This window comes from Amphiura filiformis, chromosome 8 (assembly GCF_039555335.1).
Source record: "Amphiura filiformis chromosome 8, Afil_fr2py, whole genome shotgun sequence".
Classification (NCBI taxonomy): Eukaryota; Metazoa; Echinodermata; class Ophiuroidea; order Amphilepidida; family Amphiuridae; genus Amphiura; species Amphiura filiformis.
Genome location: NC_092635.1, coordinates 43,512,348 through 43,527,121, shown reverse-complemented (window position 1 = coordinate 43,527,121; position 14,774 = coordinate 43,512,348). Strand labels below are relative to the sequence as shown.

General features: G+C 34.4%; 1 protein-coding gene across 9 annotated transcripts in view; it reads left to right on the top strand.

The window, feature by feature from the left end:
* LOC140159074 (myocyte-specific enhancer factor 2C-like) overlaps positions 1-14,774 on the top strand; it is a 174,407-nt gene that overhangs the window by 102,599 nt on the left and 57,034 nt on the right. The window contains exon 1 of one of the 9 annotated variants that reach the window (XM_072182411.1): positions 1,728-1,913. The exons of 7 other annotated variants lie outside the window; for them this stretch is intronic. The gene's annotated coding sequence lies outside the window, so the exon portion shown is untranslated. Of the gene's footprint in view, positions 1-1,727; positions 1,914-2,776; positions 2,949-14,774 lie in introns of those variants that run through there. One more of the 9 variants, XM_072182409.1, reaches the window with a different exon arrangement.

Genomic DNA, 14,774 nt, shown 5'->3' with positions numbered 1-14,774 from the left:
TTTTTTCTTTATTTTTTTATTTTTTATTATTTTAGTTCTCATCAAAATGCATCTCCATCGCAATGTCTCGGCATACTAATTACACCACACCTTCATAGTTACGGTGTCCATTCTCCCCAACAGAGTAAGCTACACCCCTTGTTCTGTGGTCCTACTGAGCAGGAATCACCAGCTTGGATCATTTGTCCAGTAATTAGAGGAAAAGTCACCTTGTTCCCATGCTCTTGGATTGCAGGAGTACGGATACCTCGGTAATTACTCACTGCTCTCTGTTATAAACAAGAAAAGAATAAAATATGACACTACCAGTACACCCCACCGTTACGGTGTACTTTTCTTCCTCATATATTTCTCCTTTGTACTACCAATGATTTTCACCAATCAAGCGTGAATAATTGTGTGCATTATGCATGCGGGTGGACAGACGTACGACAATATTTCTTTCACCCAATCAGAGACTACGCATGGGTATTACCGCTCACTTCATTATCAGGGAGGAATTATTTAAGTTGTGGACAAATTTAGTGAGGAAAGAATGATAATAAAGATCAGAAAATAGGTGGGAAGGTTCAACAATAGACCAACGTGTCTGACTGGCCGGCTGATTGCAGATTACTTTGGATACCAATACAATTACAAGGGGATCTATTGCTGGGTTGTGTATTTTTACCGGGTGAGTTTCTATTTTGAAATTGTCTCTTTTTAGTTCCTGGTGCTTTTCTAATTGTTATTGTTGGAGTTGAGCAAATTCCGTCAATGAGATGGAAGCGTGGAAGCATTTATTTCCGGTTTCTACAAGTTTGAATTACCGAAAGCGGGGTTGAATTTGCAATGTATTTTAGTTGTGAATCGTGATACGTCATTGGCAGAGAGGGAGTTATGAACAGTTTGATGGTTATGAGTTTGGTTGACATAAGTTTTGTGAAACTGAAACTCTTTTTTAATTTTTTAATAAACCCAATTTTGAATTTTCCCTTGTTTTTTCCATCAATTTCCCTCATATTTGTATCATATGTTGGATTGAAGTCCATTAAGTTGGCAAAAATGTGGATATATGCCAGGGACTCATTGAGAAATATATGATGAAGACTGACCAACTAGAAGGATAATGTCGGGCTTGATCTCATGATATGCTGTAATCTCGTCATTTCTGAGAAGGTTGGCGAAGAAAGTAATTTCAAAAAGTGCATCTTGGATGAGAGTGCAGGAATTGACACCACTGATGCCGTAATTCATTTTGATTATTTTTTGGTCAGTTTGAGACATTTAAAAACAAAAACAAGCAAACATATAAAAAAGGTGATAATGTTTGTTTTCAATTCCGTCATTATTATTTTATGCGTAGTATTGATACATCAAATTCAATAGGAATCTAGATAAAGATAAGGACTTAAACCCTATGTCCAATCATTATCAAGGAATATTTCATTACTTTGCTAGCTAGGTTAAATGTGTGCCAACCCATACACTAAAAATCCCGACTAAAATATCCCCCACCCCCGCAAAGTATTTTTGTGACATAGCCATTAGTTTTTATTCATCATATCACAGGTTGAGTCAGAAAAAAAAAGTTCTAGAAAATATTTGTGGAGTTTGGAAGTGTTTCTTACAACCTTGTAGACTGCCCCCAACCTGGTTGCCTGGTATAACCTCTTCTTTGTGACCTTTAACACTCTCTCCCCTCCTGGGACCTATGCTGTGTTCACACACTCACAAGTGTTCCGTCTCTGACTGTCTATACATGCAATTCTGTGCAGTGCAAGAGAAAAGCCAATACGCCATTGACTGACCAGTATTGACGACATGGTATTTAACTTTGCAATGGATATGTATAGGAATTAAGAACTCTTTTCAAAGTTGGATTTTGACACCAGCTCACTATTGCCATACTTTTAACAAGGATTTTACCAAAGGTTGGTATGAAGTGTTATAATAGTTTTGATATGGTGTTTCACAGGAAAGTTTAGTGTGCCTGGCATGTGGTGCATCATGCTAGAGCCAACAGGCAAAAGTATGGGAAGTTCATGTCTAGTAGTAGCTCATATGCTTTTCCTGTTGGCACATAGCTTGCCACAGCAGTACAACTAAGCAGTCCAACTCTTTTATTTGAAGTCCTTGAATGTAAGCTTACATGTTTAATTTGTTGTTAACCTCGCTTCTTTTGAAGTGTGTGGCAAATACTAGTAGCACTACGACTACTACTAGCGAGAGCCACATGTATAGCCTGTACATAGCGCAGTCTAAATTTATTTTTCCAGTTATATATGTTGGTGTTTCCCCATTTTATTTTTGGATTGTTTGTATGTATACTTAGTATCTATACTTGGACTAGTTTATATAATACCTGGGACCTGGCTCAGTGTTTTGTTACCACTTTATTTATGACCCGTGGGTATTGTATTGTCACTCTAATGATTTGGTTGACGAGCTACCTAAATAGTCACCAAACACATTTATCAATTGTCAAGCAACCAAAAGTTGGTATGAGTGGTTTTTGACGCCAGTTGGATGGTATAAAATTGTGAGCGAATCTACGGCATGTCATCCTTCTGTGTTTACTGTAGTACTACCACCACTAGCATCACTTTGGTAACACACGGTACAATTATTGTTTGACTGACATGCATCAATGCTTCCATTCATCTGCATGGTGTTTTCCCCCTCTGTCACTCTCGGCGATGAATGGAAGGCTAGCAATTCACTCGCTGGCATTTTTACTACAGTGACTGGCTCAATGCAAAGCGAGTGAAGTAGCAACCATAAACCACACGCACAACAACGTACGCACGACTCAATCAGTCAGTCATATGGGATGATAGCCATCGCATCGCAAGTTGTGTACACGGCACAGGAGGTGTCATAGTCGAATGTAACGCGAATAGAAATATGTATGATATGATAAACTGTGGTGAAATGGATACATAGGCTGTGGTTCATGTTACAAGCAGGTATGTTTATAATTGGCTAGGCTTATCACTAAAATAACATCGACTATCTGTTTTGCTGCCAAAACTGGAGATTGTACGTGCAAGTTTATGTGCTTACGTTAATATTTGATCATTGGAGGGAAATGTCTTAATGTATAGATATACATGTCTGTATGACAGATTCATTAATTTTTCATGATTTTATTAACCATATATTCCAACCATGTTTTTAATGTGTGTGATTATTTCATGCTGATATATATCCCACATGATCATTAATTGATCAAGTGTGTATACCAGCAAATTATATCATGATCTTTGGAGTTCAGATAAACACATAAAAGTTTCATGTGAAAACAGTTTATTTATTTATTTATTTATTTATTTGCATAAAAGTTTGTTAAAAATTAATGGTGGGAATTTACAATGATGCTTGATGTTAAAATGAGTGGATTCAAGAGTTTTTTGTTTGTTTTGTACTCCGACCCAAATTAAGTAACTGTAAAATGATAGTTGCTTCTTTTGGTACCTGCCAGTACTGAAAATCAGTGTTGTTATTGTTTTAATTATATGGTTTTGAATTAAATTATGGTGTCTGATACTAGGGCTAATAATTTCAATTAGAATTAGATCAATGAGTGCTTATGATTCTGTTCCAGTAATCATCATTATATTGTTGATAGAGTATAATCATGAATTGATTCACTTGGATCCACAACATGCTCATCTATCAGGGGAACAGTTCTTAAACGCCAATACACTTGTACATTCATTGAATGATCTGTGAAGATTTGGGTACAAAACTCATACTCTGCAACTTGATGTTAAATTTTGCATTATGATTATGTAATTGAGGTTATTGGACTATGCCATTGGGATGAGGCTCTTGTGGTCCATAGTGATTGATGGTGCTCAGAACATATTTTGTTGGATCACTTTTACTCTGGCAAATTGTTTCGAGTAGATGACATAATGTTATCATGAAAAGAGCTGAATAACATTTAAAATTTGTTTCGGCTTATTCATAATTGGCAAAAAAATGAATCGTAACATTGTGTATTAAAATGTTGTGCACGCAGTTGGGCGCAGCACTTATGCTAGTTGCGCATTGCGTAATGCGTCCCTGATGCACGCATTTGATGGACACAGACAGTAGCAAAACAAATAATTTTGGCCAATCATAAGCCAAAAAACTTATGTACAGTATTCATGAGTGCTCTGGGTGTTTCCCACTGCTGCTGAGCTTCCTTTTATTCCCTTTTCTTTTGAATCTCAATTTACAGTTTATTTAGGCTTCTTTTTACAATTTTATGCTGCTGCCTTTTTTTAAATAAATATTGATCAGAACTACCAATTCAAGTACCACTTTTCAGTATTTTGTACTGAATTTTCTAATGAATACTGAAAAATATTGAAGAATGATACAATTTTTTTAAAGAATAATTGTTAGTACTCACCTGTACATGAAAGTTTTAAAATACTTTTGAGAGATGGGAAAACTTATTTTAAATCTTGAGAATGTTGAAAAGTGTTTTAGAAGGATGATAGCTCTTAAAGGAAGGTGACCTTATATATTTGGAAAATCAAATTCTTTAAAACTTATGTATAATGTTCATAAAATATTGTCCTTTTCAAGCATAAATGGAAAAAGAAGATATAAATGTTTCTTGTAAATGTGACTAATTTCTTTTAGAATTACTGACATTTATACAGCTTGATTATCTGGCTGTCTACCATGTTTTTGTTAAATGATAATCATCAAGTTCATGAAATATATTAATATCAAATGAAAGCTCATTGAAATTAGGAGTTCCAAATCAGTGTATTTACGAAGATTTCATCAAAAAACTGTTGAATTAGTCTCAAACGTGGTATACCACAGTCAAGACTAATTCTACAGTTTTTTGATGATTTCTTAGGAAATATACAGATTTGGAACGCCCAATGTTATTGCTGATGAGAAAAATATTAGCTTTCTCATGATACCAGAATCTGCACTTTGATGGGGTAAAGTGGGGGCTGAGGCTGTCAATTTGGACACTCACCTTTAATATTAATACTTTAAAAAAGTGTGGCTAGATGTCTGTCTGTCTGTCTGTATGTATGTCATAGAGCAGTAGGGGATCTGCTATATCTTCAGTAGATAACAAGGTGGCTCACAGATGGCACCTTAAGGAGTGTGTCAAGGAGAGAGAGAGAGAGCAAGTGGGCATGATGTAAATAATTGGTCAAAAAACAGGCAATGGGGAAATAAGGACATTTTCTTACTCTAATGCACTAGCTAAAACTGAAGTAGGTCGCAGGGCATTTGAACTGATGGGCAAAAATCAATGTTTGGATACTTAGCTATTGGATTTAACCGTCCACATACAGTTCTGTACAGTTTGTTTCTAGTCCACACTGAGATGTTTCTTTGTGGCTTACCTGCTTTCTTGGCTGACTTGTTGAAATATTCATAGCTTCTACATTGAGTAGAAAGTGGCTGGGGACAAGACTGGTAAACAAATAAGGGAGGACAAAATTGGTCTGGGAATTCCGGAGGTGTAAATTTTGCATATTGTTTGTTACCTAGTTCAATAGTATCGGGGAACTGTATAAGCTGCAGTGAATAATCAAGTTGACACTACATATATTGATGCGTTAGCAATGATACTGCACATTTTGATTCGATTGTTTTAGAATAAAATACATTAGAGAAATAGCGTTGCTGGCTGATATTGAAAGTAGAATGTTAGAAAGAGCAGCGATGGATTCTTCCTGTTTTCTGTGAAGTAGAAGCATGCAGAGGTCAATTCCGTTCTGAATCTTATCGGTGTGAATTTACTGCCGGGCTAAGGGAAACTAGCGAGGAAGCATAGGTGCTTGATAAATGTGTGTGTGTGGGGCGGCCCTAATTTGGTAAAACGATCGAACTTGAAAATAGACTTTTTACCTAATTCAGGTTGTGCTGCAAAATATTCAGCCTTAATTTGGTAAAAACCTTATCAGCTGGACTCTTGGAGAAAAAAAGGACATTTAAAGTTTTTCAACACTTTTAGCATTGCAGCCATATTTAGGTAAAAAGTCTATATTTGAGGATTAGATCATTTAATCAAATTAGGGCCGGGGTTGTGTGTGGGGGTGTTTGTTTGTGTGCATAATGTATTTGCTTGTAGCAATTTTGAACTTACAACACTTAAAATTTGTAATTGTTTTTAAATCTTTGAAATGCAACTTGTAAAACATGATGATTTTAAATTTAAAAACTCAAAATCATCATGTTTACATACAGTTGCATTTTAAAAGAAAAAAATGGATAGAAAAATGTTATAAAACAAAAATTATAAAACTTTTTTTTTCTTTTTTTTTTGTGTATAAGGTCAAATGGTGTTGTTTACTGTAATGTTTAATTAAAATTAACGATATCAGGGTACAAGTACATCTGGTAAAGAATAAAGATAGACTTGATTAAGTTTAAGATGAAATGTTACTTAATGTCAAGGCCTTTTTTTGTCATCTATAAAACACTAAATAAAATTGAGAGAAATCCTGCAAATCTTATATAAGATGAGATGATGACATTGACTAATTAGAGGACTGCACCATTCAGAGACTTATTTATTGATCAGAACTTTATGTCTATCTGAGCTGATCTGAGCTAAATATAATTGATAATTCTTTAAAGTGTTAATGAGCGATAATTAAGGAAATATTGGCTTTGGATTGCTTTCAAAACCACTTCAAATTCTAACCTTATTTTCTGCATCATTTAGTTCACAGTCATTGATGAAATGACATATTTCAGATTTTTTAATAATTTTTTTTGCACTTTGATAGTTGAAATATATTACTTATAGTTCATTGGTTAAGAACGTCTGTGAACGAAGTAGAAAATAATTAAATATTTTACGCATATTTAAATTTCAGACTTAAGGCTAGATATGGGTAGAAAGGGGAATATAAACTTTAAAATTTATGCAGTGCAAAAAATTGTCCTCATTTTACAATTAGTGTTGAACTTAGGGTGAACCATTTTCTCAAAATAATATAGATTTTAATATGAAAGGCTTTGTATCAAGTGAGGCATTTAATATAGACCAATATTGAATTGACATTATGTTGTTCAGTGATAATTGCCCATTTTAGGGCATTTTTGGATCGGATCAGTGATCAGAAGGGTGAATTTTTGTTTGAAATGGATGCAAATCAAATTTTTGACTAAATGTAGAAAGTTGCGATAACCCCCACAGTGCTAGTCAAAATCCATGGCATTAGGGTACATGAAAATGCTTTCAGAACAGTAGGCACTGGCCCAATATTTCTGCAAGTTTAAAATGTCAAATACCTCGGGGGACAAAAAAGACATTTTTTTCTGTATTACCTATATTTCAAATGAAATACAAAATTTTCTTGATGGGCATATCATGATGTACATATTCTGAATATCACACTTGTATCCTTTCAAATTGAGATTTGTGAAGATACCAGTAAAGGGAGTTCTTGATTTCTGAAGAACTTGCATGCTCCTTTTGTATTTTCGTCTCCAATAATCCTCAATTGCGATTTCTTTTCCACTTTCTGTTTTTTCATATATATCTTTTGATGCAATGTTGATGGAGATGTGTGACTTGTAAAGGTTTGGCGGTTGCACATCTGAAGGAAAAGAATAATAATAATAATAATGAATGGTTCTTTTAAGGCGCAAAATCTTCCGTGGAACTCAGAGCGCGCAAACACATGAAAAAGACAAACAAACAAAGAAGCAATTAATTCTGTGAATCTGGAAAAGCTTGACGAAAGAGATGGGTTTTAAGCTGACGTTTAAATTGAGAAAGTGTGGGGATATTATGAAGGTTGTTTGGAAGCGAGTTCCAAACAGTTGGGGCAGCAAAATGAAATGAGCGTTCACCGGCTGATTTAAGGTTAACCCGAGGAGTTTTGAGTAATTTTTCAGAGGATGATCGAAGGGAGCGGGAAGTTTGATAAGTACAAAGCGCAGATGACAGGTATGGTGGTAAAGTGCCATCGAAGTGACGGAAAGCCAGAGTAGCGAGTTTAAATTGGATTCGAAATTCTACGGGCAGCCAGTGAAGCTCGATGAGGATTGGTGTAATATGCTCATGCTTTCTTTTTTTGCCAATGAGACGGGCCGCACAATTTTGAATGCGTTGGAGACGGTTAAGTTGATCAGCAGTGATACCTGTCAAGATGGAATTGCAGAAATCAAGCCGCGACAGAATTATTGAATTAACCAGACATGATGTTGCTTTATCAGACAAGTAAGGTCGAATGCAGCCAATACGTCTCAGAGATAGAAATGAGGAACGGCAAATATCGCTAATATGTTCAGACATAGATAAAGTTCACTCACTTGTAGCAAGCAATCCCTCTCATATACTGAAAAAAAAGTTCAGCAATATTGTGGAAATTATTCAAGTGTCTATTTATATTTTTGTACCTTAAATACCTTTGTTGCATCATTAATTATACTGGCATACAAATTAATTTGCAAAACTGCCCAATTAACTGCAAAGAACGAATATGATTCCAAACCATTTTAAAATAAAAAATTTAAGCAATTATACATTATGAAAATTGCTGAATTCCAATATCATTGGTTTTGAGTACCATGTGGATGCATTAGTGTATGTTTGAAAGCCCATGCATATTATTTTGCTCAAATTTTTATTGATTTTGCTTTGCTATTGATTTACTTTTTTCTTCGTAGTGTTTTTTTCTAAATAAAACATCTTGCTGTGTTTTGTTTGTTGTTGTGGCTGGAATGTTAAAACTGCATCTTCCGCCATATACAAATGATAGCAAGGCCAAGGACTCAGAAGGGTTTGAAAGGCAAATATACCCATGTAACATACGGTATCAAAAACATTTTTCTTCACATTGACGTTGAAAACTATACATAAAAATTATGTAGAAAATCTGCAAATTAGATTCTCATTAAAACATAATTTGTTGGAAAAAAAAATTATTTAGGCTCAAAATGACTTGATATCATAATAATCCCATATTCCATAAACTTGGCAGTTCCCACTATTTATTAGAAGTTAGTGTGGCGTAAGTGGAAGGAAAAGGCAGCAAAAACAAATAACTAATTTTGTTCCGTGTGTCGGTGTTTATACTGCCAGCATTGGTATTACATTCCTACTTAATCTCCAATCCAAGTCACGTGCAGGAACATATTGAAAGCACCAGGCTCATTTATTTGCCCGACAAATTTTCTCACAGTTTTTAATCAAACACTCGATTCAAGCACTTCAATGTGCTTTACCAATAAATACACTAAACAAGTAAATAGGTGGAGTTTTGTTAACTAATAAATGTTAAGCTTTCAATTTTTTTTCTCTCTTAGTTTCTTCTCCAGTTTTCTGATTAGCGCAACCCGTGTTATTATGCGTTGAATGTGTATGTGTGTGAACGTATGCGCCCGTGGTCAAATTATCCACTTGAAGAGTAAACGATTTTATTAACACGGGAAGAGGGGAAACATTTGTTTTAAATTAAGAAGAGAAACTACCACTTCAAAGACATTCACCTCTAGGCAGGGTTGTCATTGCTTTATTTTACCACCATCTACCAAAAATCAATGGGACAAGGAAACAATGCAGAAGATTTCCAATAGATGTAGATTAGTCAATTATTTAATTGATGGTGGATTTTTATTAAATGGCCACTACTTTCAAGATGGTGGCTGTGTCTGCAGCTACTTTTGGTGGTATCTATTTTCTATGTGAACACTACAGTAGGCTGTAGCAAGGTTGAACAATGCGGGGCTGTCATGACAAATGTGGTTGGGCAAAATACATATGTGCCCAAATTGAAATAAAGAAAAACATAATAAATTTCTTTAAAAATGGTGCAGCCATGGCATCCCCGTGGCTGCTAGCTTGCTACGGCCCTGCATTGCAGTGTCTGATGTTAGTTACTACAATGATGAAGGATTTACCACATATAAGGAACTGTAATCCTAATGATTGATTAATTTTTTGTATGAAAACCCTCTCAGTGACCAGTCTTTATATATTTTGTATTATTTATCAAGAGTTCTGACAAAAGGGTTTTGTTGCAATATTATCTTGTCTGTAGAGTTAGTAAGAAGAAGAAAAAAAATACTATGATAAAAATTTAGGAATTCAAAAGGACTTTGACATTTCCTGAAGTTTTTTGGGAGAGAATTAAAACATGTCATATCAGAATATCTTCTCTAGTTATATTATTATATTAATGTCAGTGTGTATGGCAGACGCTTCTGTGCGAAATGTTTGAAATATGTTGGATACAGCTACAGGCCTCAAACATGTGCACTGGTCTTGCAACATAGATGATCAACTCTTTCGCAGGATTATAGGAAAGCCAGTGTTCCATGAAAAAAAAGGACACATGTTCATGCAGCACTGGTATTTCCAGCAGTTGTTTTTCACAATGCTACTCATTTTAAAAAGGACATAATATATAATAAAGGACAATAATGTATGAAGAAGAAAAGTTATATAAGCCTGGACAATTAGGCCACCTGTTGTACCTCCGTTAATTTGCACAAATATTCATGCTGCGGGAATTGTCGATGATGGATGATCGTTAGCACAGAAAGGTTATGGGTCCTAGCATTTTTATGAACTCAATTTTGCATGGTTTTTGCACACAATACTATAGTTTTAAAATATTGTTAAAAACCAAAGATTTTTAATCCCCATTTATAAGAGACGATATCTTACCCTTCCCAGAATTCTTTGTAATATGATATCACCTCATATCAGCAAATGACACTCCCATTATTTTGTACATGTTCCCTTTGTTTTTATGTTGAGAATAGACTGGTTATACATGGGTCAATAGTCAAGAAATGAACATATTCTGGATGTGCTCTGTTCATTCATGTTTCATTGATGTACATTTTGCCATTAGGCAAAAAAAAAATATTGTTGTGTTGCCCTCAACCGCCCTACCCTAAATCCTGAAAAATCAGGGTCGCAAATTTTTTTTTTTTTTGAATGATGATTTTTACAGTTTTGTTCAAAAACTCAATGTTTTTCACTTAAAATTAATATTTTATTGTAAGACTAGTCTTTAATTGTTGTCTAACAGGTATCTAGAAGTCAAAATTGACAAATGTCCCCTAATTGAACAAGCATTATTTAATATTTGAGGGGATTTTTAAAAACTGAAGGTTAAAAAAAAAGAAAGAAAAAAAAGATAATAATAATCCGACCGTCCTACCCAAATTTCCCATTTTTCCACTTGAGGGCAACACAACAATATTTTTTTTTGGCCTTATCATGTTGCGCAAGATAGCAGATCAGTACAGGAAATTAAAATGGGAGAAATGCATTATGGGAAGTGTAAGCTATCATCTCTACCCATTTATATTCAGAGCAGAATGAACAACTCTGAAGTAGCATGAACATTTATGATCTTGCATAGCTTCAAAGACATGCAGAGAACCCAGAAGTGTAAGGGGACCCAATTTTGCAGGTAGGAAGGATGAAAAGTTTAACTGTTTAACTGTTTATTCCTATGGATAAGAAGTGATCCTGACTTCAGGTCCTGAAAAACCATCTTTTTAAAATTCCACAATGACTCTTCTCTGTAGTAACATAACTTAACTACAAAAATGTTCCCTAGTTGTAACCCCACCTCAATATTTACTAATTGCCAACTGTCAGCTTTTCAAAAGACTCCCTTAGTCAAATATTTCAATAAACATAATGACTTATGACAATATTGTAATTCAATACTTGGCAAGTCAAATAAATCAACAATATGAGCAGGCCAGTGGACTTGAACAGAAGAACTTGTAATACCACGCTAGTGGTCAGAAGAATGACGCTATCAATACATCAATATCTAATCGATGAGAAGGGTCTTCAAGAGAAATCAAAGAGCATCTCTTTTGACAGTGCAGTCATGTTTTATGGCATGTATTTGTATAGCATGGGTATACAAGTTGAGAATATTTTAGACTTGTATTGATTCCCAAGACCCAATTATTAATAACCCAAGAGATATTTGTAATATTACTGAAAAGTAAAGTTTTATGGGATGTAAAAATAGTGAATATTCTCAGTCATCCAGTTGTTAAAAACACATGGTTTTGTATACTGTAAGTTCCAGTATTTTATTTAATTCAAAACCTTGTGATTTTATGCGATGTATTTGTATAGCATGGGTATACAAGTTGAGAATATTTGAGACTTGTATTGATTCCTAAGACCCAATTATTAATAACCCAAGAGATATTTGTAATATTACTGAAAAGTAAGGGCTCAAAATTTCATTATCCGCTCTACAATACAAACTTTTTCTTTAATATTGTGAATTTCACATTATCGTATCACACGTTGTCAAAATGTTGTTGTAAAATATTTTTCTGGCAAACATTTTGTCAAAATATTTTGTCAACTGTTAAATAACATGTTTTGCATCATGTTTTCAGAAATGTTTTTGGAACGTTATTAAAACATTTTACACTCATTATAAACTCGACAATAAAACATTTTGTGTTTGCTGGGCAGTATATTGATATCATTTCCTAATTCTAAGTTTCAGGTGTTTTTTCTAGTAGGCATGTCAATGTGAGGGTTTTGTTGTTGAAATATTTGTTTTGAAAATAGTTGCATTAGGCCTATGTACATGAAAGATGTATTGCTCCATTCCACTGGCTGTTCCAACTCGTGGAATGGAATAATTCTTTCACCGAGTGAGTAGTTTCAACGTTCACATTCATAGGCAGTTAATATTTGCATATAGTAGCACTGCTTTTGTTTACAGCAGATGATGTTTCATAATTTTATATGCAATAAATAAAAATTATGAAATATAAAGTGGATGTACCGATGTTATTATGTATAAAATTTTGTATCATGAAGAGAGTAAAAGCATAGACCAGATCTTTTTTTTAATGATCTATAGTAAAAGTTACCGATAAAATCCATAGATAACTGAACAACAACAACAATAAAGGTCAGCATTTTCCAGATGCATCGTGTTAACTTTGTTGTTTATTTATTCATGGCTCATGGGATGCTTAAAACAAAATTGTTGTATATAAAAAGTTTTCCTCATACCATATAGAGCGTGTATGCGACCCACGCATATACCAGAACTGACGTTGGCGTGTCTAGCAAATGCTAGCCTTAACGCAACACTTCCCTCTTTTCTTAGTCACGAGCGGTCGCACGGAAGTGTGAAATTTTCTCAGGATTTGTGGACTACAAGTACGAGTCGTATACCCTTGGTCAGCAGATATTGGAAGCATCCCAGTACTTTACCTTATATCACACCTTAGCTGTGATTTAAGGATTATTAAACACATGTTTTAATCCATAGCAGTTGTGACTTTTGTCTAATCACTGTTATTAAGAATGACAGAGCTAGGTGAAGTGATATTTGTTACAAAGTGCCAAAACTGTTATTAGGTGTGAGTGATTTTGTGAAAAGCCTGCCTGGCTCAGTCATCAATACAGGACACTTCTTAATCTTAATGAAGCGCTTTATAAAATATGATAAAAATGTTGCATTACGGTACAAATTTAGGTGCGGTACAACAAACATATGAAAAATAATGGCAGTACATGTATCTTGATAAAAGCTAGTGCATATAGCAAGCTTAACATGGCTGAGACTGTAGTTGGTATTTTGATCAAAAGATGTCATCAGCGGATATCAAGAAGGCGTTTCCTGTGCATGAAAACAAAGCCCTTGCAAGACATTGCCATAGATAAACTCAGGTCTTCTTTAATCATTGAAGAAAAGGATAGCTGGAAGGGTTAGGCCTATTAGGGTTACCTGGGTTTACTTCATTTGTACAAATTTGAAAGAAAAGTTGTGTTTTGATTCAAACGTTTGAATTTCAAAATGTGTGGGATGTACGTATCTATAAATAAACTAATCTGTGGATTTATTGTAGATCTAGACGGTATATATTTCAGGGCTGTATTATTTCAACTGTCGCATATTAAATTTGGACAACTTATGTAGCATTATATTTGTTTTGATCCTTTCAATATGATCAATGTCACATGTGTTATGGTGAAGCTCTAAATCTTTGTGAGAGTAATGACACTTCTTGAAATCTATATTTGCTGGGACTTCTGCTCAACATTTCACACACTTTCTGGCAGGTCAGAGTGGAGGAAAGCATGACCTATGTGTGTACATGTAGCGGTGTTTGCAATCAAATATTGAGACAAATAGAGCTGACACACAAGAGGAGTAGTATGGGTGCTATAAAGGAGATCCCAATGCTTTATAGAAGAGGTATCATTTCCACCATATGTAGGCCCCTACATGATTTTCCTTGGAAGAGAAATGCATAAAACTTTTGTTTTGATATATCATCGGCTTTAAACTCAAGAACCGCAAAACCTATGGAAATATAAATGCAGTTACTGGCTTCCTTGACTTATTTCCTGTAAGAACAATGTATAGATGTGCAATATAGGTTTTTCAGTTAAATGGCTTAAACTAGAAAAATATGGTTTCTGCTATCCTACTGGACTTAACATTATAGGCTGTACCTGAGATCATCCTTATAGAGGTCATTGATTGATAACAGCAATTTGAAGAAAACCATTAAATTTATTCCCTTTCAAATTATGTATTTCAGTCAATGGTAGTCAGTGTTAAGCAAAACGTTCAAATATTTAAACAAGAAAGCAAGCAAACAATGAATTGATAATTTAAATTATTCAAATAATAAAATAATTTTTTATTAATATCCAATATCCAATTATTTCTCCCTTGATTCTTATGACTTCCCACATTATGGATTAAGTTAATCATTCAAAAAATCTTGATGTATATGCCCAGGAAGTTCTCATCAATTCAAGTGTTTTTCGGCCTTTCATATATGAA